This window comes from Canis lupus, chromosome 19, assembly GCF_048164855.1.
Source record: "Canis lupus baileyi chromosome 19, mCanLup2.hap1, whole genome shotgun sequence".
NCBI lineage: Eukaryota > Metazoa > Chordata > Mammalia > Carnivora > Canidae > Canis > Canis lupus.
Window position 1 is genome coordinate 2,789,255 of NC_132856.1, and position 24,520 is coordinate 2,813,774.

General features: G+C 42.5%; 1 long non-coding RNA gene across 5 annotated transcripts in view; it reads left to right on the forward strand.

The window, feature by feature from the left end:
- Nucleotides 1-591: 591 nt before the first annotated feature.
- LOC140609697 (uncharacterized) overlaps nucleotides 592-24,520 on the forward strand; it is a 42,148-nt gene continuing 18,219 nt past the window's right edge. For 2 of the 5 annotated variants that reach the window (XR_012011426.1, XR_012011428.1), the window contains exons 1-4: nucleotides 592-694; nucleotides 17,409-17,631; nucleotides 19,827-20,180; nucleotides 22,007-22,095. This is a non-coding gene — a long non-coding RNA (uncharacterized lncRNA). Of the gene's footprint in view, nucleotides 695-10,618; nucleotides 10,700-17,408; nucleotides 17,632-19,826; nucleotides 20,181-22,006; nucleotides 22,096-24,520 lie in introns of those variants that run through there. The other 3 variants (XR_012011427.1, XR_012011430.1, XR_012011429.1) reach the window with 3 other exon arrangements.

Consider the following 24,520-nt stretch of genomic DNA (forward strand, 5'->3'; position numbering starts at 1 on the left):
CTAGTTTGCTCTAGACTAGTCTGGTCTGGTCTGGTTTGTCTGGGCTGATCTGGTCTGGTCTAGTCTGGTCTGGCTGGTCTGTCTGGGCTGATCTGGTCTAGTTTGCTCTAGACTAGTCTGGTCTGGGCTTATCTGGTCTGGTCTAGTCTAGTCTGATCTGCTCTAGTCTGGTCTATCAAGTCTGGTCTGGTCTGGTTTAGTCTGATCCCCATCCACTGATTATTTCTTCTAAGAAGAAACTGTTAGGCAATGAGTAACACAGAAGAGTCAAGCATTCTCTGCCCTAAACAGTTCCCAGTCTGGCAGGCAGTAAAGACAGGATACAATTAAAGTCTTAATGATTAAACAAAACAGAATGTGCCCTATGAGGGGAGTGACCAACATGTTGGATTGCATGATCTTGTTTTTTTCTTGTTTTGAACCAATTTTCCTTTCTTCTTAGGCACAGCATCTTGATTTTCCTGTAGAAAATCACAAGGTCTCTACTCTCAGTGTTTGTACAGGTGGGGTTGTTTCCACCTTCAAGTGTCCCAATGGGGGCACAATACCTGGGCTTAGATAATCAGAGCATTCTATTCTCTTCCATTCCCATGGCGATGGGTTCAAGTGTGGACATGTGACTTCAGCAAGGCTGATGTGATGCAATTTGGGAATATTTATAGCAGATGTCAAGAAAGAGGAGTTTCTTTTTGTGGTAAGAATGTAGGATTGGGACAAGTCACATTTGCCACCACTTGGTATATAGGACTTACCTGAGAATGCAGCCAACTCAGAAAAGTGATGGTGATACTCCTGATGATGTTCAAACTCCTAGTTGTTCAAACACCTAGATCAAGCCATGCCTGAAGGATTCAGTTTCTTGAGCCAGTAAATTCCTGGTTTTGCTGAAGCCATTCTGAGCTAAGATTCTGTCACTTACATCCTACAGAATCCTGCCCAAAACAAATGCCATGGGGGTGAATTTGGTAATAGTCTCCTCAGGTATGAGGATCCAGAAAAAAATTCATGGAAAAGGCAGCACAGAGCAGGCAACAGGCAATATCTTGATGGCCAATGGAAGGGAGGAGGGTATTCTAAGTGGAATGGGCTCATAGCATAAGCCAAAGCTCAGAGGCAGGATAAATGAGCACATGTGGAGAAGAGAAAGAAGCTCAATTTGGATCAAGCATAGAGTATTTGGGGGATCTGCATGAGAGAGCAGAAACAAGTACAGTTGGAAGGATTGGTTGGAACCAGAGTATTGGGTTGGATGGGGATTCCATTACATGCTAGGAAGTGGTGTCTAGTGTATGAGGCAGTGTGACCCTTGGGAGGGTAGACGAAGTTGTGCTTCCCTGAGGAAGCTACAGTCCATTTTGAGAAGAGACAATGGGAACAACAAGGTATGATTTTAATGTGGTGGATGTTCCTAGCATGTGGGTAGATTCTGGAGTGGATGTTGACTTCCCTGGGCCCATATTCCTTTGATTCTATACATAGAAATTGGTGAGGGAAGATGAGAGATGAATTACATCAGTCCCCTTTGTGGAACTAGTATGCAACTGACTCCTTTATCCATCCAGAATACATGTTTGTTGCTGTATAGCACGAGGTGAACAGGTCATTTATTTTTTCCTTCATATTATTAGCCAGTTGTTCTACTGCCATTTGATCAATAATTTGTTCTTTCCCTGCTGAATTCAAGTGTCATATTTAGCATATAGTAAATTTCTATCTTTAACAAGGTCCATTTCTGGGGACTTTCTATTATGTTCTTCTGTGTTCTTTTATTGTTCCTCATATTCTTTCTATGTGTCACACTCTTATTTATTATTTCATAATAGAGATCCTTTCATGACAGTTTTTTTTAAGATCTAAAATATTTTGGCTATCCTAATTTACTTATTCCAAAAAATATACTTGCAGATTACTTTGTTAAAAGTTTGATTTTGATAGAAATGGAATTTATTCTAGAAATTAATTTGTGGGGATACTGACAATTATAAAATACCCCTCCCTTTGTGGAGTATGGGATGGCTTCTTTTATAAGCCCACTATAGCTCTGCAGTTTTATTGTTATAGCTTATGTATATTTTTAAAAAAATATTCATTTAGAAAGAGAGAGCATGCATGGATGAAAAGGGACAGAGTGAGAGGGAGAAGCAAACTCCCTACTGAGCAGGGACCCCCCCATACCCAAGACATGGGGATTAATCCCAGGACCCCGAGATCACCACCTCAGCCAAAGGCAGACACTTAACTGACTGAGCCATACAGGTACCCTGAGCTCATGTACATTTTGTGAAAAAGTTATTTCTAGATAATTTATGGTTTGGGGAGTTTTTTCTATTGTATTTTGTAACTTTATTATATGTTTATTTTGTATGACTATTCTTACTGAAACTGTGATATTTCTAGTAGTTATGGATTTGTTACTATGAGAAATAACTTAGTTACATCTTTTCTAATTGTTAAAATTTATTTTTTCATGTCTTATTTAACTGACTAGAACTTCTAGATCAGTTTAAAATAATATTATAATGGCAGACATCCTTGATTCATTTGTGTACAGTGGAAATGCCTCTAATAGTGTGTTTCAACATTAAGAATGACATTAGCTTTTAATTTAAAATAGGTGTATTTTCTCATAAAAAACAAAACTAAAATATAATATATAATAAAGTTGTATGTAGCTTATAAAGCCTAAGATATTTATTATCTGGGCCTTTATAAAATGAGCTTGCAAACTCTTTATCTAGATGATTGCATCGATTTTTATGTTTTTTGAATTATTGATGTGATGCTATTAATATTGAACCATCCCTGAATTCCTGGGACAAACTTGGATTTGATCAAAATTTTACTGGACTTGTCATCCTTAGGAGAACAACATTTCAGAAAGTGAGGGCAGAAGTCATGAGCACCAGTGTCCCAAGAAGGATGAGGAAAGCTTGACAGAAGGGAAACATTGCATTTTATGGAAGTGTTTTGCTGTTGCATTTTGTGGGTGATTTTTTGGTGGCTTTAGCCCTTGGGCCAATGACACCAGTGATTATTTCCAAAATGCATTGACAGTGGGATTGGGGACATTGGTTTCACTCCCTAAGGGGTCTCTCTTTGGTTTCCTGGGAAGGAGAGAGTAGCCAGCAGAGAGTTGGTGCATATTTGGCTAGCTGGGGTGAATCTGGATGTTTCCATTAATGAACAGCCTATGTGTTCAGCTCTTATGGTCTTTGTCCTAGGATCTGAGTCAGAAAGTTGTCACAACTCTTGCTGCTATGAATGGTCAGGAGGTGAGCACCTTTCAGGATATGAGGCAGTGTAGGTATGGTCAAAGCCTGAGATAGTACCAGGATATATACAGTCAGAGTTGATCAGGATATAGGCAGTGACTATCCTCCACTCTCCGTGTCTCTGTGTCAGAATAGGTATTTAATTTGAAGTTGAAATCTCCCTAGAATTCACTAAAATACACAATACTGTGCAGCATGTGTATTTGTATATTTCTATATACATGTGAGTGTGAAAACTGAAGACAGGGCTCGGTCCTTCCTCTGCTCCATGAAACACAGCATAGCCGCAATATGCATAGATAGAGACAATTCATAAATAGAACTAATTCAGTGGGAACAAGAAGTTAGTCCTAGAGGTGAGTACAAGAACATAAACTCCTCAGTAATTACAGACATCCTGACAGTAATGTTGATGGAGCTGTGGGTTTCCATAGAACATAGAATAGGTGTTCAAGTTAGTCTTATTTAAGAAGCCAGCAGGGATCATTCATCATCCCAAGTTACTTTTAGAAAAGACAGAGCACAAAAAGATAAGATTCAATGCCTAGAAATAGGCCCTGTTGACATTTTGGCATCTATTATTTTAGATTTTTGTTATGTTTGCAGACAGACAGTAAGTTGGCTGTGAGATCATAGAAAAAATTAATATTGGTCTCTGCCCCTGGATCTGGCACTGGGTTCCTAAAACACTTGTAATTTCCTATGTGATAAGAACATTAGGAATATCTCTTGTTCTAGTATTTGGTCTTTGATCTCATCCCAGACACAGGTATCCTAAAACTATTGTGAATTCCCAAGTGATAAGAGCACTAGGAGCATCTTTTGTTCCACTTAATGTGATTCCAGGTGGGCTCCTGGATGGCTTCTGGATTGGGGCTGGTCATTGGAAAGATCAGGCCATGATTAAAAGTTTGGCATTTTCAGCCCCATTCCCCAACCTCCAGAGAGGGGGGAGAAGGGCGGGAAATAGAGTTAATATTTGATAATGCCTGTGTGAGAAAAATCCCATAAAAATCCCAATAGTATAAGATTCAGAGAGTTTTCTAGTTTTCTAGTTTCTAGTGTGTGAACACACACACACCAGGAAGTTGACATACCCCAAGTCCATGGGGATAGAAACTTCTGTGCTCAGGACCCTCCCAGACCTCATCTTATGTTTCTCTTTATCTGGCTGTTCATCTGTATACTATATCATATCCTTTAATAACTGATAAATATAAGTAAATTTTTTCCCTGAGTTTTGTGAATCATTTCAGCAAATTACTAAAACCAAAGGAGGGGGTCATTGGAACTTCCAATCTCTGTTGTTTGATCAGAAGCACAGATGATAATCTCGGCTTGTGACTGGCATCTGAATTGGAGGTTGGAGTCTTGTAGGACTGAATCCTTAACCTGATGGGTGTGATGCTGTCTCCAGGCATATATGTCAGAATTGAGTTAAATTGTTGGACACCCAGCTGGTGTCACAGAGAACTGCTTAGTGTGGGGAAAACCACACATACCTCTGGTGAGTAGAAGTGAAGTGTTCTGTATGAGTAGTAAGAAAGACACACAAGTGGAAAACTGGATAGGTTTTTCCTTATACATAGGAAAATCCTTATAAATCCCATTCCCAAACACCTTTTTAGTGGTCTACAATAGGGGCTAAAAAAGAGAGCACTTTATTCTCCAGTCTTCTTTGCACCTGGGTAGCTTGTGACCCACACACCTAAGTGCCATGAGACCTAAGGAGAAACCTGCTGGGTGTATATCTTCTTTGAAAAAATGTCTTTTCAAATTCTTTGCCCATTTTTAATTGAGCTATTTGTGTTTTTATTGTTGAATTTATATATTCTGGACACTAGAACTTTATCAGATATATGATTTGCAAATATTTTTTCCAATTTTATGGATTGTCTTTTCTCTTTCTTCCTCTCAAACAAAAATTTGACAAAGTCCAATTAATCTATTTTTCTTTGATTGCTTGTGTCTTAGGTATGATATTTAAGAAAGCATTGGCTAATTCAAGATCACAAAGATTTATCCTTATGTTCTCTTCTAGTAGTTTCATAGTTTTAGCTCTTACATTTAGGTCTTATTATTTTGAATTAATTTTTTTGCATATGGTGTGAGGTAGAGGTTGCCATTCTTTCAACCTATTTGTGGCTTTGAATCTAAAGTATGTCTCTAGTAGATAGCATATAGTTGAATCACGTTTTTTAAAAAATTCATTCTGCCAACCTCTGTCCCTTAATTGGAGTGTTTAATCCATTTATATTTAATATAATTACTGATAAGGTAGGATTTATTTCTGGAATTTTGTTCTTTGTTTTATGGCAGCTATATATATTTATATATTGAATATATATATATATATATATATATGGAAATATATATTCTTTGGAAATCATATTCTCCCTCCACCATAGTTTCTTTTCTTTTTTAAAGATTTTATTTATTTATTTGAAGGACAGCACAAATAGGGGGAGTGGCCTGTAGAGGGAGAGAGAGAAGCAGGCTCCCCACAGAGCAGGGAGTCCAATGTGGGACTTGGTCCCAGGACCAAGTATCATGACCTGAGCTGAAGGCAGACACTTAATCAACTGAACCACCCAGGTGCCTCACAGTTTTCTTTCCTTTCCTTTTCTTTTCTATTGTCTTTTCTTTCTTTCTGGTGGCTTCTTAAAAATGTTATTTTTGATTTTCTAAACTAGTTCTGTAACATTTGTATTCTTTGTCATGTGTGGTCACTGATTTGTCTGTTGGGTTACCTGAATGGTCATCTAATGTTTAGACAGAGATTTTCTATTTTCCTGGAACCATCACATCCTGTATTTTTTCCTGAGGGGCTGTGTGTGTGTGTGTGTGTGTGTGTGTGTGTATGTGTTGGGGCCTGCCTTCATTTCAATGCTTACCCAGGCAGTTTATAACTCCATCTTAGCCTTCACTTCCCGCTTGTGCAGATTCTCTAAGTTAGCCAGAGGTAAGAGTTTAGGGCCTCTTCAGGGTCTTTTCTGAGCAAGTTTTTAGCCCTGAGTATCCATACAATCCTACACACCTTCATGGCCTCCTAGAATTCCAGTACTCTGGAAATCTAGTACTGGAATTCCAGTACTCTGTAGGTTCAGTGTCCTTATGGACATTTCATTTGTCAGCTTTTACTTAAAAAGAAAGAAAGAAAGAAAGAAAGAAAGAAAGAAAGAAAGAAAGAAAGAAAGAAAGAGAAAGAAAGAGAGAGAGAGAGAGAGAGAGAAAGAAAGAAAGAAAGAAAGAAAGAAAGAAAGAAAGAAAGAAAGATTTATTTATTTATTTTAGAGAGACTGTGTGAAGGGAGGGGCAGAAGAAGAGGGAGATTCTCAAGCAGAGTCCCCACTAAGTGTAGAGCCCAACTTGGAGCTGGATCTCATGACCCTGAACTCTGACCTGAACTGAAATTAAGAGTCCTACACTCAATGGGCCAAGCCACACAGGTGCCCCCATGCCACACAGGTGCCCCTCAGCTTTTCCTTTTAAGCTCTTTGGTTAATATATTGTTTTCCCTGTTATCCAGGCATCCACAATGCTTGACAATCACCGTTGATGGGTTTTTGACAAATAATTCCAGGAGACAGGTTTTTCACATTGGGTGAGTTCCAAGTCAGTTTGAATAAAGACTCTTTTGCAAGTGGGGTCTTCCAGGGAACTAACTGTCAGATAAGCCAAATAGTGACAGTTGTCTGGGACTGGGGCTTTAAAAGAGCCCACATCTTATTCTGCTGCCTCCATGGCTTCCAGGCTGCTGGTTTCAACCATGATTGTGGGTTCTTGGATTCTAAGGTATCATGGAGCTATGGGGAGGAAAAGATGGCCTAGGATAAGCTAAAATAGCACAAAACTCATTGTTTTTATTGAGAGTTAGCCTTTTTTTCTTGATTAAATCTCTGCAGATTCCTGCATGTCTTTGGTTAATTTCCAGAATTCCAAAGTGTTGATTCTGACCACTTTTGCCAGATTTCTCATTGTTTTTTAGGTAGGAGAGAAATGTTGGATGTCCTTACTTAGCCATTTTCACTGCTATCACCTCTCTGAGTGATTTTTGACTCTTACTTTACATACAACTATAATCAGTTTGGTTTCCCACACACAGTGGTTAGACAACAGCAATTGGAAGCATAGAAAGTAGGTGCCATAGTTATGCATTCTTTGCCACAATGACTGTTTCTTCTCCCCATTTCATTTCAAGCCACAGAGACCTGCTTGGATATCAGAACAGGAATCTAGCTATATTGAGCGAGGATATTTGGGAAAGACCTGCTTCCTAGCTCCTCATTGTCTGTCCCTGTTCCATTTAATGAGTCCTGTGCTCTGAAGATCCCCTTCTGTAGGCTGGGCCCCATTCCATCTGGAGGTTTGAAGAGTCTGTGGCTCTGGCAATTAGCCAACCCAGTTTTCTATCCCTGCTCTGGAGACCTCTCAGCCTAAGCCCCGCTTCTCCCTGTCATCTTTCTATCCTGCACAGCTGGATGGCAAAATAATGACTTTATTAAGCGCATCCTGCACTTAATTCCCCAAGGATGTAAGTCCATTAGGAAAGACTAAATCTGCCACCAGCAGCCACACAGCTAGTTTAGTCTCATCTGTCCAAACCTGGATGGGGGTCCAGGGAAGATGCATATGGGTTGCTCTTCAAGACCACCTGATTCTGTGAGCCCAGGCTGACCCTGAAGGGAGGCCACTGTCTTCCACATATAGTTGAGTGACCTATGCAGGTTCTGCCTAACTGTGTGGGGTGGGCCCTACCTCTGAGACAAGTGGGGGTCTGGGATCTGGGCATCAGTCAGCACTTGAAGGTCTGGGAAAGGTCTAGGATAGAAGCTCATATAGGGGCTGTGGGGTGTGAGTATACTCCTCAGTGTGATCAGGAAGTGCAGAGAGGGAATTTACAGAGTCAAGGAGGAAGGAGGTTCTGACAGGAGCAAAGGAGGCTTAGCCCTCAGGAAATGAACAGCAGATCAGGTCATGGAAGATACTTATTGGAAGGTACCTGTTGCTTTGAATGGGAGCAAACTATTTAAGTCTGAACACGTGTTGCTTCTCTGGGCCTTAACCTTCCTATCACTGAAATGGGGATTGTTATTCTGCACCTTGGTGAAGCCCAAAGTCAGAGACCGGTTGGACTCTCACATAGAAAGCACATGCAGGTGAATGCTATGGGGAATGGCCTTGCTGCTCCAAGGTAACTCAACTATACCGCACTGCAAGTTCTGGCTAGGTGTCCTGTGTCAGACAGGACTCCTTTGGCTGCAAGGGAAAGAAATCTGACTTTGCTTAAGCAAAGGGCAGATGTGATTAGCTTACAGCTGGAGAGTGTTGAGAGGTTTGGTCAGGTGTGTTTGGTCCAGGCTGGTACTTACAGAAATAATGAGTCTCTTCATATTCTTCCTTTATCCTTCCCTCTGTGTAGCTTCACTCTCAAGTAAGCTTACCTCACTTTGAGTCCTAATGGCCACGGCTTCCATTCTACTAACTTACAAACCCAGGGAAAAGCAGGACCCCTCAATACCAGCTTAACTCTCATTGATCAACACTGGGTCTCTATGTTCATCATTGAACCAGTTGTGTGAGTCTGAAAGTTCAGGCCTAGATCACCTGCTTCCCCTTGGAGAGGGGATGGGGCAGGGCTGGGGAGGGACATCCACTTCTTTCATACTATATGAAATGAAACCAGGGGACTGATTTTCCCTGAGAACTTGGGGTATTGTTACCGGCAGGATGCTGGGCAGGCAAAACCGTCAGGTGCTGAATCAGTCTGCTCAGGCTGTTATCATTAAATGCCATGGAGTGGGGTCTAAAACCAGAGACATTGACTGATTCCTCACAGTTCTGGAGGCTGGGAGTCCAAGATCAAGGTGCTGGGAAATTTGTTTTCTGGTGAGGACTCTATTCCTGGCTTATAGAAGTCTACCTTCTAGTTCTGTCCTCATGTGGTGGAGAGTGAGCAAACTGTGGTGTCACTTCTTATGAGGACACTAATCCTTTCATGGGGCCTCTACCCTCATGCCTCAACAATCCTAATTATCTCCAAAATGTCCCATCTCCAAACACCATCAAATTAGAGGTTGGGGCTTCCCATATGAATCTAGGGGCACAGACATTCAGTCCTTAACAGGTACCCACAGCATTGTATAACTAGGTCCCACCCTTAGGACTCCATCCAGTGCAGCTTTGCATCCTTCCTGTCTATAGGCCCAGCTCTTGGCTTTGCTTGGGGATCTGTGCTTATCCTCCTCACCAATGGTTCCCTGCCACCCAGACCTCACTGCACCCTGAACCACTGTTCTCCGGGGCAGACCTCAGCCCCAGAATTCTTGCACCCCACCCTCACCCCTGTCCTATCTAGGCTCAAAGCAGGCCCTCATCTGAGAGTCAGTCTGCTGTTTTTTGTTCAGATCTTGGCTAATCCATTGATTTATTCATTCCTTTATTCCCCTGTTTATCCATTCATTCATCTAACAGCTATTCACTGAGTAACTAAGATGAGTAAGGCACCATCCTAGGAAATGCAGAAGTTTAGACAAATTGGTCTCCCATGGCCCCAAATCAAAGGGACTTCCTTCTCTTTGCCAGGCCCTAAATTAATCCATTTAAAAACAGTTTTATTGAAGTGTAATTGCCATACAAGAACTGTGCATAATTAAACTGTAAATTTGATTAGTTTTGGCATAATATATATGTGAAACTATCACTCCTATCAAGAAAATAAGCATATCCATCAGCCTCAAAGTTTCCATATGCCCCTTTGTTATTTTGTCATCCTTCCCTCTGCCCCTCCCCCCACCCACAAGCAACCATTGATCTGCTTTGGGCCACTATAGATTTGTTTGAATTTCCTAACATTTTATAGAAATGTAACAAGACAGCATGAGCCCTGCTTTGTCTGGTGCTTTCACTTAGCGTGGTTATTTTGAGATTCACCCATGTGGCTGCTCTTATTAGCAGCTCACACCTTTGGTTGCTGAGTAGCATTCCCTTGTACCACAATTTGTTTACCCATTCACTGCTGGAGGGATTTTGGATTTGCTGGGAATAGGCTGGAAACCTGACAGCTTTATGGCTTGTAACGGCAGAGTTCTGGATCCCAGCACACAGAAGGCCCTAGGGCTGGGTGTTTGGAAAACGTGAGAACATGCTCGTCCATGACCAATGTTTTCTACACTGTGTTTTGCCAGAAATGGGTTTGATATTAACAGGTTTGATAAATGCTCCCCATTCTTAGAGATTCATCATCTTTATGAGCTTGTTAAAGGCTCTGAGAAGTCCTGTAGTAAGGAAAATCCAGTGTCTGATGAGCTAATTTGGCCATATAACCTCTTGTCCCCTTTGTCCTAGTGATGACTGTAGGTCTCTCGTGGAGGCAGTTGGATGAACATGGTTCTGGACCACAGTGTTGCCAGCACACCAGGGACCAGGTATCCACCCTCGGATATGTCACCATAGGACGTAGATACTTCACCTATTGGGTCTCATATACATTCACAATTGACTTATGATATTTTAAATTATAGGCATTGATGCACATAGAAAAGCATCGAGCAAACACTGGTAAAGAACATGATTTGCCAGTGTTCTGGCTCTCTGTACTTCAGTTGTGTGTATGTGTCCACGAGTGTGTGGTTTAAGGGAGTAAAACCTCTCCAATGTAGTTAGAGCTTCCTGAGTGGCTCTTTCCTGTCCTACTGTCTCTCTCTCCTTAGCAGAGACCACTATTCTGAATTTGGTGTTTCTCCTTACCAGGCACATCTTTATTCTTTTATTACATATGTTCACACAGTTCTAAATAATATATAGTATTGTCTTGCATCTTTTAAGATTTCATAAATGATAATATACCATATGTGAAATTCTGCATCTCTCTTTCTTTTGCTAAACATGTGTTTTAGATTTAACTGTGGTTCCCTAATTTTAAGTGCTGAATAGTATCCCATTGGATGAATAGACCACAGTCCACACTCCATTATCTGGTTGGTGGATAAATATTGTGAGAATGCTCCTCATTTTTCTCTATAATAAACAAAGCTGCCATGATAATTTTTGTGCTTGTCTTCTTGTTACATATATGGGAGTTAAAGATGAATTTCTGGATCATGGAGTAGGGGTATCAGTAACTCCACCTAGTTATTCCTAAAAGGTAGGCACCAATTTATGCTCCAACTGCACTCTAAGAGAGTTCTATTTTCTATTACCACCAAAAATTGATGTTTCCAGATATTTATTTACTTATTTATTTTAACAGAGATAGGACCATCAGGCCACAGGGACTGTTATCCCAGCTGTGCTCTCACTAAGTGAATGATTTGATAGTGAGTCTGTGGCACCGTCCAGCTAAGTCCAGAAACAGTCTTCTCACCTCCAGGGAGGGAGGCTCTGGAACATTAAGGAGGTGATTCTCAGGCTGGGTCACCCGCTAAACCTGTGCAGGGCTTATGACCAGCAGAGTATCATGATCCCAGCGCTGGAAGTGTAAGTTTCTACCTGACCTCAACCGTCCCAGTTCCTGAAGTAACTGGAGTGCTGGACTCATAATTCAAAATTTTGTTAAGGTCCTCACACCCCCTGTCTTGTTCCTTCAAGCAAAGAAGCCCCAAACTCATACTCAAAGGTCTGGATTTGGGACGTGGCATCTATCATTTAGCCCTGATCTTATTTATGTGCTGCAGATCTTTGACCTTGAAGCTTACACATCCCATAGATCTATTCTAATATCTGATCTAGAAGACAGTCCTGTCTGGGGATTCCAGGCTTTTAAATGTCACAAAAATCTCTGGTCTGTAATAGGTTCTCAATAAATTTGCATGGAATGAAATGAAATTCTGTTTAGTTTATAACTCCTTGGTTACTGCTGACATGGAGAATCTTTCCATATGTTAACTGGCCACCCCACTTATTTCTCCTGTGAATTACTCCCTCCTAACTTTTGCTCATTCTTTTCCTGGGTTGTTTGGCATTTTCTTTCTGATTTGTAGCAGTTCTTTACATATTCTGAATAATAATCTTTTGTCAGTTTCTATGCATAGCAAATATTTTTCCCAGTTTGTAGCTTGTTTTTTTTTTTAATTTTGTTTGTTGTGTCTTTTGTTTTACAGCAGGCTTTAAATTTTAATGTATGCAAAGTTCTCAGTCTTTCCCTTTGTAGTTTGTGATTTTGTGTCTTATCAATAAATCTTTCTCCAACAAAAGTCATACAGATTTTTTTCTATTTTTTGATAAGACTTATAGTTTTATTCACCATTTAATTTTGTAATGTATCTGTCTTTTTTTTATATTGTATGATTTGAACGAAGGATTAACATCTATTTATTTATTTATTTTGCAGGGAAAACTATTTTTGTTTTCTGTTACCTTCCTCACTGATCTGCAGTGCTGGTTCCTCCCTTCTGTGTCTGAGTCTGCATCTGGGCTCCCTGTCCTGTCCCTTTGGTGTATTTCTTTATTGTACCATCATCACACTGCTTTAGTTACTAAAGCCTTGTGGTCAATCTTAATAATTATCTTGATGGGTTCCCCCACCTTCTTGCTCAGGAATGTCTTAGCTTTTCATAGTCCTTTCTTCATCCACATAAATTTTTGGATTAGTTTGTCATGTTCTATAAAATTTTCTATTGGGATTTGAGATGAAATTTATAGATCAATTTGGGAGAGTTGTCATTTTTATGATACTGAGTCTTCTCACCCATGCACATGGCATATCTGTCTAATTTACTTTGGTTTTCTTTTATGTTTTTCAATAAAGTCTTATAATTTTCTCCACAAAGATTATGCACATTTTTTTAGGTTTATTCTGAATCTTATAAATGTATTGTTAGAGTTATTGGTGTCTTTTTAAAATTAAAATATCTGGTTAGTTAGTTGTTATAGTCTAGAGATTCAACTTGTTTTTGTATTTTGACCTTGTATCCAGCAATTTTGCTCAACTCTTTGTTAGTTGTATTAGGTTGTTTGTAGGTTCTGTAGGACTTTCAGTATAGATGATCTTATAATTTGTGCATGATAAAATTTTTGCTTCTTCTTTTTCAATCCTTATACACTGAATTGTTTTTCTTGTCTTACTGCATAAGCTAAGACTTTTAGTACAATGTTGAGTAGATGTGGTGATAGTGGGTCATGTTCCTGACTTTTATTGGATGCTTCTAATATTTTATCACTAATCATAAGTTTATAGTAGGTTTTCCACACCTATTTAGTATGATACTAAGGAATTCCATTTTATTCTTGTTTTGTTAAGCATCTTTGTTGTAAATGGATAATTCCACATATATTCAGATGATCTTACAGCTCTTCCTTTAGTCTCTTGAGAATAAATATGTTAATAATTGTTTCTAATGTAAACATTCTTACGTTGCTGGAAGATAGTTACTTGGGTTACATATTTGGAAATAAATATCTGGAAATGATTCAGCCTTTATGAAGGTTTTTTTTTTTTTTCCTTTGTGGAAATAAATGAAGACCAACCAAATGAGAAAAAGCAAAAGTTGTTTATTCAGAGCTTCCCATATCAAGGGAGTCAGCCACCATCACTTGTGTTTTGGCAGAGCCTTAAAGGCTGGAAGAGGAGTGGGAAAGCTTATTATAATGGGAGAAGAGAGGGCTTCAGGCATGCCCTCACGGAGACTGCTGGCCTGAGGAAGCTGGAAGCAGGCTAGCCAGAGGGAGACATCCTTGTGATTGTTTAGGGGAGCATTTTTGGCTTTCTTTGGTTGGTCCTAAGTTGGAAGTGGGGACAAAATTAGTGTAGTTGTCAGCTATTAGTCAAGTCCCGCCTATTTGGGGCTGGTTATTACAGGAGTTATTGTTTAGCTTCCTGGATTGTTTGCTAGAGATTCTAGTCTGAGTTCCCACAAATCTGACTTGTAGTGAAGAGTCTGGCCCCCTGGGCTGGTAGATGATGGGTTGGCTTTCTGGGCTGGCTGCTGAAGATTGTGGGTCAGAGTTCTATATATACAGCTGGCCATTGTCTGCTTTTATATTCAGTGTCTTACTTTGAGGGGTTTCAATGTCAACCTCATAGGCCAAGACTCCCATTCTTGCTGCAGGAGAATCAGAATTTGGGCCCCTGCTCCCCTGACAACAAATCATCCTTCACACACTGGCACCTCCCCATTGACATAGTCTCTGTGTCTGCTCCTTCTCCTCCTTTGCTTGGGGTGCTGGTTTTTAGTTTCCTAGATCTCATCCCCTTTTCTAGCAATTCCCTTTGCCTTTAAAGAAATATTTGTTATATTTTATCTACTATTTCTGTGTGTTTGCAGCAGGGGGATTTTCAGATTCTGCCGTCTGCCAAGTTGCTGGTACCAGAAGTCTCCAAGCCACTTTTAAAGTGGGAAGTGCTTTCATTCATTTTTTTTGCTCAAAAACATTCATTAACTTTGTCTTGCAGAGGGCTCAAGCTGGCAGCCTCAGCAGGTTCTGGCCCTCAGTCATGTTTTTGTTCAAAATGAAACTGAAAATGGTTTGTTAAAGTCCTGATGTAGATGTAGAAAGCACATCCTTGATGTTCACCAAATATTTAGAATTTGTGGTAGATTGCTTAAAAAAATATCCACAGTTATTCCCTTCTTTAGATCCTTGTACCTTTGTGATATGATGCAGGGTTAGAATGAATCCATTTCTCCACCCCTGACTCTGGGCTGGCCTGGGACCTGCTTTAGCCGGTAGAATGTGGCAGAAGCGATAGTGTTCCGGTTCCCAGCTATCTCAAGAGGCCCTGCACACTTCCACTGTGGCTCTTGGAGCTGTCCAGCTGCCATGTGACTAGGCCCAGGTTTTCTAGCTGGAGGAAGAGACACAGGTGAAGCAGAAGCCATCCTCAGTCCAGTTGCTGTAGGCCAGTGTCCTATTATTGCAGATGAATGAGCAAGTCCAGCTATGGCCCACCGAGCCCAGCCTAGACCAAAGAACATCTGGCCAAGCCTGGCCCAAATTGCTGACCCACAAAATCATGATCTAAATAAATAATTGTTGTTTTAAGCTACTTAGTTTTGGGTGGCTTATTGCGTAGCAAAAGCTAGCTGATACAGGACACTTTCCTGCCCACTATGTTGAAGTTTGCAATCTGTGGGCTCTTGGGTCCTAGACCTCATGTTGGGTCCTGAGTGCCCAGGCTGAGGTGAGTGAAAGGAAGTGTTCAGGTCAAGTGTGACACTGGCCACTGCAGGTTGGTCCTGAGGGGCACAGTGGAAAAGCCTCCTTTAAGTCCTGGGGCTGGAGGGAAAATGGGAGAGGGAATGTTTGAAGAGAAAAGAAGGAAGATCCTCAGCTCACCTTCAAGGGTGAGTGGGGAGTTGGCCAAGAGTGTGGGGTAGGGGACAGGTATGGCATCAGGCCATAGGTCTGATGCCAGCTTGCTGTGTGACTTGAGAAGTCCTATCTCCTTTCTGAGCCTAACTTTTCTCACCTAACGACAAAGGGAGGTGGGATGAGATGCTAGTCTCCATGCATCTGTGAGGCCTAGAACATGCAATGGCTAGAGGGGGCACCTGCTGAGCTAGGTATCCTGGATTCTAAGGCTGCCCAGCTCAGGCTGGTGTGACCTTTGTTTGGGTGAGAACCCAGGCACACTCTTCCTCCTCCTTCCCCTCCTCTCTGCTGGTCTTTTTCCTTCTCCACTATGACCCAGTTCTGAGAAACTTGCTCCCAGGTGGCTGATAGCCAAACCCTGTGTGGAGCTCCTGCACTGTTTAGAGATCACCAACCAAAGCTTTGACTAGTGGGGACCGAGGCATCTCTACTTTTTTATAAGTGATCTGGGAAGATTGAAGCACCATCAGAACCCCATAGACTCATTTGAATAGTCTGGAATTTCAAGCTTCAGGAGCCTGGTCCAGAGTAACCACTTTGGAGTGTTATTGATCAGATGTTATTTGGTTACAAGCAACAGAAACTCAACTCAAAACTACTCAAATAATTATTTTATATTGGTCTGAGTTACTTAAAGTCCAAGGGTAGATCTTTCAGGCATTAGGCTGCAAAGATATTCTGATGCACAAAAGATGTTAGTCATCTGTCTCCTTCCATAGCTCAGCTCTACTCATCTTCTCTTGGTTCACGGCCAAGTTGGCTGTTGGCCATTCCAGACTCACAACAGAGCAGGAGGAGAGCTTCTCCTACTCAGCTGATTGAGAAACATTCTTGGAAACAAGTTTGGGTCTTGTACCCATCTTCAAACAAGCTTCTGACCAGGAGGACAGAAGGAGCTGAAATTGAGCTGCACCTGGATCACTGGCTGTGAGTGAAAAAGGAGGTCCTCCAAGGAGAATGGAAGCTGTTGATAGGGAAAGTAGAAGGATGTTGGGCAGGAGGAAATGGCAAGCGTCCTCTCCTAGGGCCCTGATTGTCCTGGTTTGGTCCTGTGTTATGTCCATCCCAGTTCAGTAGGAAGGGAGGAAGGATAGGGTGCGGTTATGTAGTTAAGCAGATAAGTCAAGAGAAGAATACTCTGTAGAATATTGGAGAGGGTTTCCCGAATGAGGAAAAGGCTATACAGGAGATGGGGGACCAGGCTATTCGTCTGACTGCACCTCTTGCCTCCAGTGTGTCCTCTCAAATTCTCCTCCTTGAGGAATCTCTGAAAAGCACACATCTGACCTGCTTAACTCCACTGGTTGCTGCCCATCACCACCTGACTCAGGGTGAAAGTCAAACTCTCGGTGACCTAATCCAGCCCCACTTTGGCCACTCTCTCCCCAAGAGTTTTCACGCCAGCATGCATGACTCCATACCAAGCCCTTGCTTTCTGCCCATCTGAAGAAGAGCAAGGACCTTGCAGTCAAAACCACCCAGTTCTCACTGTCGCCTACCTCACCCTGCCTGCACAGAGCAAGTCGTAACTGTGGCCTGTCCTAGGTACCACGCACGCACTTAATGTGTATCAACCTTTGACTGTCACATCAGCCCTCTGGGGTGAGTGTTGTCAAGCTCATCTCACAGATGAGAAGCTGAATGAAATTTCCAAAGGTCACATGGCCAGCTGGGAGTGAAACTGAGATGTGGACCCAAGCAGCCTGGGCCCAGAGTCCACACTCAGAGAGGCACCTCTGTGACTCCTGCAGGTGCTCAAGATAGCCTGGGACTCGGGACCTTCGGTAGGTTGCTCACCTCTCTGAGCCTTGGCTTTCTGTGCAGGTTACAGCAAGCTGGGCACCTGGTCCTGCTCAGTCGGTGAGGTTGATGAGCTACAGCGGACTGAGGTCACTCGTCAGCCCCCCAACACTGATGCAACACCTACTGTGTGCTGGCCTCTGTTCTGGGTACAGAAGTGAGAAGTGGGTATGACAGATGAGGGCCCTGTTCTTAGGGAACTGACATCACGATCTAGCAACTGAGTGAGCAAGAAGACATCCAAGAGGTGAGTGCTGGGAGGAAAATTGGTAGAAGTGCCACAGAGCAGGAAGGGGGTACATCTGGTTGGCTGGTCAGGGAGGCCTCTGGGAGCCGGGACTTGGAAGGCAGAGGAACATCCAGGAGGGTATAAGGAGAGTGTTCCTGGCAGTGCCAGTATGAGAGGCTGCTGTGGCTAGAGTGGGGGTGGGAGGGTGTGGAGCAGGTCAGATGGAAGCCAGACCACCAGGGGAGGGTCCATGGTCCTAGGGAGTGTCCATGGACCTAGGGAGGCTTTAAAAGGATCACTCATGGGCTTTGTTTGTATCAGCGCTGTGATTGGGGCAATTCTCTTCCCTCCCTGGTCCTTGGTTTCTGTGCATGTTCAGTGAGGGTGTAGCCCTCATCCTGTTAGGCTCTCACCTGTGGTGAAGTTGGGGGTTAGGGCCAAGCCTCTGGTCTCTAATTAGTCCCATGTACTGTCAGAGCTTCAGAAGAGTAACTGGCCTCCCTCCTTTTCCCCTCCCAAGGAGGTAGATCCCCACACACCCTCTTCCCACTGCACCCAGTGGGCACCACTACCCTGGGGCCGGACAAGTTGTGGGTCACTGGAGGGTCTTTCCTCCCCAGGTCCCTAGAAGACCAGGGGTGGCCTCATAAATCACCGGGGCCACACCAGGTGAAAGTTGCAATCCTGTCTTCTTGCTATTGATTTTAAGAGCCAGGAAAAGGCCCAATTGTCTGCTTTCAGCAGGAAGAACAGCAAAGCCAGAGCTCTCTGTAGGCAGTGCAGTGACAGAAGAAATATGCTCTGTTCCCTTGATATGGTCAATCGTGGCTGAAAGATGTGGGTTACGGGGGAAGATGGGCAAGGAGAGGGGGAGGCAGCAGGAATCTGGAGAGAAGGAGGTGCTCAGACGCACCATGTGTGCCTGGAAAATGGTTCTGTGGGTAAAAACAATACCTGAATCCTGCTCATTGTGCCAAATCAAGCAACAGAGAAGTTTTAGAATAAAAGATGAAAGTCCTCTCATCCCTCCCTCTGCCAGTTTGTATTCCTCTCCCTGACTTAATCGTTTTTTAAAATATCTGTTTTTGTCCTGACCTTTTTTAAAATGCACATATATATACATATGTAATTGTGGTTTAAAAAATAAACGGGATCACATTATATTATTATTCTATAATTTGATTTTTTTCGATTGACAATATGCTTCTGAGATCTTTCTAAATCTCAATGTATCTTTCTCACATCCTTTTAAAGAATATGCTATAATTTTCTAACAATTCCCTAATTGAGGAATAGCTAAATTATTTCCAATTCTTTCTTTTGAGTAAAAGATATGTTTCTTTTTTTTTTTTAAGATATCTGTTTCTTTGTCTGCACGTGTGTGCGTGTGAGTGCATGGCGTATGCATGTGTGCATGTGTGTTCACATGTGCATGCTCAGTACCCCCTCTTCTCTTCTACTCAAACAGAAACCCGTCCTTGGGAGCCACCCCAACCGCATCCCATGAGGTGGGACCACAGCCCTGGCCTCAGAGGTGGGGGTCTGGTTTGGACATGACTTCACTACATGGTGGGGTCCAGGAGTATCTCGGGCTCAAGGTGGGCCAGTCCAAGTCCCTCTGAAATCTTACATGTGGAAGCAAGTGCCCCCTGTCAGGAGGACCCCAGGGCTCCTCAGGCCACGCCGTCCTTATGTCAGTCCTGGTGGTGAGCTAAGTGGGCAGAGAGCACAGCTTGTGCTTCTTGGGGTTGGGGTCTTGTTATGCTCAAGGCCAGTTCCTTTATGCTGTCCTGGATATATGAGCCCATACATTTCTGTTCCTCCATAGACTGGCTAGGAGGAGGTTTCTGCACTGGTTTAGTGCCTACTCTGTAGCCGGTACTATTTTAGGGTAGAAATGACAGAAAGGGTCTCTGTTTTCATGGAACTTGCCTTCTGTTGGACATGGAGAAGGCAACCTTGAAGTCAACAAATGGACCATCATGTCACCCACAGGTAACGGATGTGGCTTCCTGGGATGAAGTCCTGAGTGAGACCTGGAGTATGGGAGTGACGGCCACAAGAATGCTACAACTGGCTGGTTGCCTCTGGCTCTTCAGGGAGGTTTCCAGAGAGAGCTTGATGAGATCAGGGCTTTAAAATCTCAGCGCGAGACAGTCACAGGATTGAAGAGCTCCAGCCACATCCCTAAAACAACCTCTTTTCCTTTGTAGCCACGGGCTGAGGTAGCTGAAAATAAGACTCCAGATTTGATCATGGGGTTGCAGAATCCCAGCACAAATTGAATGAACAGCCATGACAGATGTGTTGCATAAATGTTGAGGCACTGATTGAAAAGGAAAGGAATACTGAGAATTGGAACGGGGCATCTTATTGAACTCAGAAGAGCTGTCTGAAAACAGCTGGGTCTCCCTGTCTACAGAGACACATTCTTCCCTTCTTCGAAACCCTGTAGCAACCTCCCATGAGCAAGTTTCCTTGCAAGAGGGTGCTATCTTCAGAGCCTGGTATGCTGCAGGAAACAAGTCCAAAATTCGACCCAGGAGGAGGTAATTTATATCTTCATGGTGAGTCTCCCGTAACCAGATGATAGACAAAGAGAAAACGTGGCCACAGGTTACAGATAGCTCTGCATGCTAGCGGGGAGGGCTTCAGCTCTACACAGAACCTGTGTGTCTGTTCCCATCGGCTGGAGGGATGGAGGTATGACTGTACACTTGTTCATGGGCCACGGCTAATGCTTTGGGGTTTGAGAAGAATGAGACCTTCCTTAGGACTGGTGACGAGGAGGTTGCAGGAAGACTTTGCAGGTTCAAGTCCTGACTCCTGAGTCTGGTGTAGCAGGTAGCATGTCTCGGCTGCAAGTAACAGGACATCCAGCTTCTGTGGCTCAAACAGTGTTGGAATTTATTATCGGTGGAAAGAAAATTTAGTCGGTGGAAAGAAAATTTAGGGGTTGAGCTGGTTTCAGGCTGCTTAGTTCAGCAGCCCAGCAAAGCCATTGAGGGTTCAGGTCTTCCCTTCCTCTGCTGTGCCTCCCCTCTGGGTGGATCTTCTGTGGTCCCAGGTGGATGGCCAGACCCAAGAACAACCAAGCAGGGAGATACTGTTTCACATGTATGTACCTCTTAAGAGTGGGGAAGTCTTTTCCAGCAATATCTCTATCCTCCCATAAATTTTTAAAGTCTCACTGGTCAGATTAGGGTCACACATCCCATCCTAAACCAGTCACTGGCAAGAGAAAGGGACACTGTGATGGATTAGATTATTCATAGGGGTGGAATAGATGCAGAATTTAACGACCTAACCTCGGTGCCTGGCAAGAACCCCTGCAGACTTCTCTGGCAGCATCCTCTACTGTGCTCCCTCCCCCTCTCCCAAAGGCTTTCCTTCTGCCTGGGGCAGCCTCCCCTCACATACCTCACATTCTTGGAAATCCCTACTAATCCTTCAGGTGTCACTTCCTCTAGGAGACCTTTACACACCTCTGAGGCTAGAGACCTCCTTTAATTTCTCACAGCTTGTCCTTATAGGTACCATTTACTGTGGTGGGCCTACTATATGTCCAGGACCCCAGGGATCACCACCTGAACTGAAGGCAGATGTTCAACCACTAAGCTACCCAGGCATCCCTTAGGGGCTGTATTTATATCACTGAATGCTCATGACAATCCTAGAAGTAATGGTACTAGTCCCATTTTATAGGCAGAAATACTGAAGCTCAAAGAGTATTTGATTGCTAATCTCATCAACCTCATGCTCTGGTTCCTTGCAGCAGCTGTTGTTGGCTATGCTAGCCACTAAGGATTTGAGGTGGGTCTGCTTCTGACAGGAGCCACCAACTTTTTCTCTGGTCCAATGGTGCACTCCAGGAGTAGACGATAGAAGAAAGGCTGATTGCACAGCAGTTTAAATCAAATCTCAGGACAATAACTGGCTTCCATCCATCCTTCTTTCCATTTACACAATCACCTACCCAACTGTCCATCTGTTTGTTTGCCTGACCATCCATCCATCTATCTATCTATCCATCTATCCATCCATTTATTCATCATCTGTCCATCTACTTCTCTGTCTGCCTGTCTATCCATCTGTCTATTCATTCATCCACTCACTCATCTGTCTGTTCATCCACCCATCTATTCATCTGTTCATCCATCCATTCATTTGTCCATCTGCTCACCATCTACCCATTCTTCCCTTTGTGTATCTACCCATTGTTCCATCTATCCAGCCACCTGTATGTCTACCCATCTATCCATCCAATTAACAAATATGTATTGAATGCCTAAGTGGCTGTTGTGGTGTTAGGCACTAGGAATAAAATGATGAGCAAAAATTAGATTTGGCCATTGCTATATTCAGAAGCCACTTTCCCTCATCCCATACACAGCCTGGGGAAGGGACAAGCCATGGCCCAGAACGGAAGATGAGAAGATGAACATCCTTGTGCTATGGTCTCAGTTGCAGGATGGCTTTGGGGTAAGAGGAAGGAGTTTCTGAATCACAAAGCAAGTAGAATTTATGCATATGAGCTTTTGCTAGGTGGTAAACATTTCAGAATTACTCTGAAAATCACACTGTGATGGGGACAAGAGTTATTGTTGTTTTGTATTCTTCCTTCTATCCCAGGCTACCCCCAAAAGAGCACAGGTCCTCCTTTTCCTGTTCCTCCATGCCAGTCACCTTCAAATGATTTGAGTTGCACAGCTCGCCAAAAACTATTTTTTTGAGTACAGCACCCCCAATATATGTTTGTTTATGTATAAATTATATACATATCCTAAAGTCAATCCATATAATAAATATTAGCAAAGCTTAATTTCTTTCTTATTCATTGGGTTATATATCTACAGATGTGTTATTTGGCATGCACAGTAAGTGCCTCCTGCCCTCCAGTAAAAAAAAAAAAAAAAAAAAAAAGTATTGTCTTTGCTTCCCTGTTCTGTCTGTGTGGTGAAGGATCCCAGGCATGAACAGAAAGGAGTAGAGCCAGAGATGCTGGGGAAAGGGGGCCACTTTGGCAGAGAGCTGAAGGGGTGGGGTAAGGTCTGGAAAGCCACTAGGAGCCACTGGGAGCCACGGGGGAGCTGGCTGTGGAGGCTTTGCAGTCTGTGCAGGGTGGAAGGGTTGGTGATTCTGAGAAGTGTTCCTGGGTTATGAACCAGAGCCTTTGAAGCTTCTTTGTGCATAGAGGACAAGTTTGGATGGGCTTTTTAGATGCCTTTAGCTTCTGGGCTTTTCTGACTGTGACCCTCTTTGAAAGATTCAAGATAGGGTGGTGGGGAATATTTTGTCTTTTAAGTAGTAAAAAAGAAATAATGATATAAGGCAGGTCTCCCAACCTCAGCATGATTGACATTTGGGGCCTGACTGTTCTTTGCTGTAGGGACCATCCTGCTCATTGTAGGATGTTTAGCCACATCCCTGGCCTCCATCCACTAAGAGCCACTAGCATTCCCATTCCCCAGTGTGAAAACCAGAAATGTCCCAGGCACTGCCAACTCTCCTGGGGGACACTATCCTCCTAGGTGAGAGCTGCTGGCTTGAGGAAACAAGTATAAGCATGGGCTATTTCCTTGGGACAAAAATCATAGAATTATGGGATGTGAGGGTGTGAACATTTTCTTTAAAATAATGTAATTTTTATTTTTTTAAATTTTTTATTTTTTTTTAAAAGATTTTATTTATTCATGAGACAGAGACAGAGAGAGAGAGAGAGAGAGGCAGAGACACAGGCAGAGGGAGAAGCAGGCTCCATGCAGGGAGCCCAATGTGGGACTCGATCCCGGGACTCCAGGATCACACCCCGGTCAGGCACTAAACCGCTGAGCCACCCAGGGATCCCTTGATGGATGTAATTTTTAATAATAAAATTAATACATTTTTGCTGCAGAAAACTTAGAAAATGCAGAGATCCACAGAGCCGAAAACAGACTCACTCCACTGTACCCACCAGAGATAACTATTCCTAATATTTCTTTTTTTATTCCTAATATTTCATTTTATAATCTTCTGCCGTTTTTCTATGCATATAAATAGACACATTTTCTATTTTTAAACAAAATGAGATTATAGCGCACACACTGTTTTGTAATGTTCTATTTTCATTGAATGATGTACTATGACCATCTTTTCATATCAACGAATATAATTCTGCCACAAAAATATTCCTGGCCATTGACTGTGACTGTGATTGTATTATAATTTATCCAAGCCCCTGTTGCCCCTGTTGCTCTTTAAACATTCATTTTTATTTAGCAATTAATGTATGTTTACTGTAGGAAAATGTTAAAATTAAAATAACCACAATGTAGCAAGTAAACATTGCTCACAATCTCACCAGCCATGGATAATTGGTGTTAATATTTTAGCGTACATCTTTTCTTATTTTCTTTACAAAAACCAGGAAATTATTGGTATGTGCTTTTTATTAATCACTCTTTTCACTTCACAATACAGTTATGGTGTCCGTACTTGTATGATATCATTATTGATGGTGGCATAGAATTCCGCTGTATGAAAATACATGACTTTATATAACCAATGATTGCCTATTAGTTGACATTTAGGCTACTTATTTGCCATTCAAAAAACACTGCAATCAACAGCTTTGTAGTTCATTATTTTTTTAGGACAAATTTCTCCAAGAAGAATGGGTGGGTCAAAAGGTATGCAAAATGGGCTCGGATACGGAAAATGAAATTGCCCTCTAAAAAATTCTACCACTTTATGTTTCCACCAAGAAAGTACAAATGCCCATACTTCCATACCCTTGCTAACATTGAATATAATGATAGTAATAATAAAGTGCCAATTTTATAGGTGAAAAATGATAGCTGGTTGCTTTAATTTGCATGTACTTGAATACTAATGAGGCTGACAGTTTTTTCAAATGCCTTTTGGT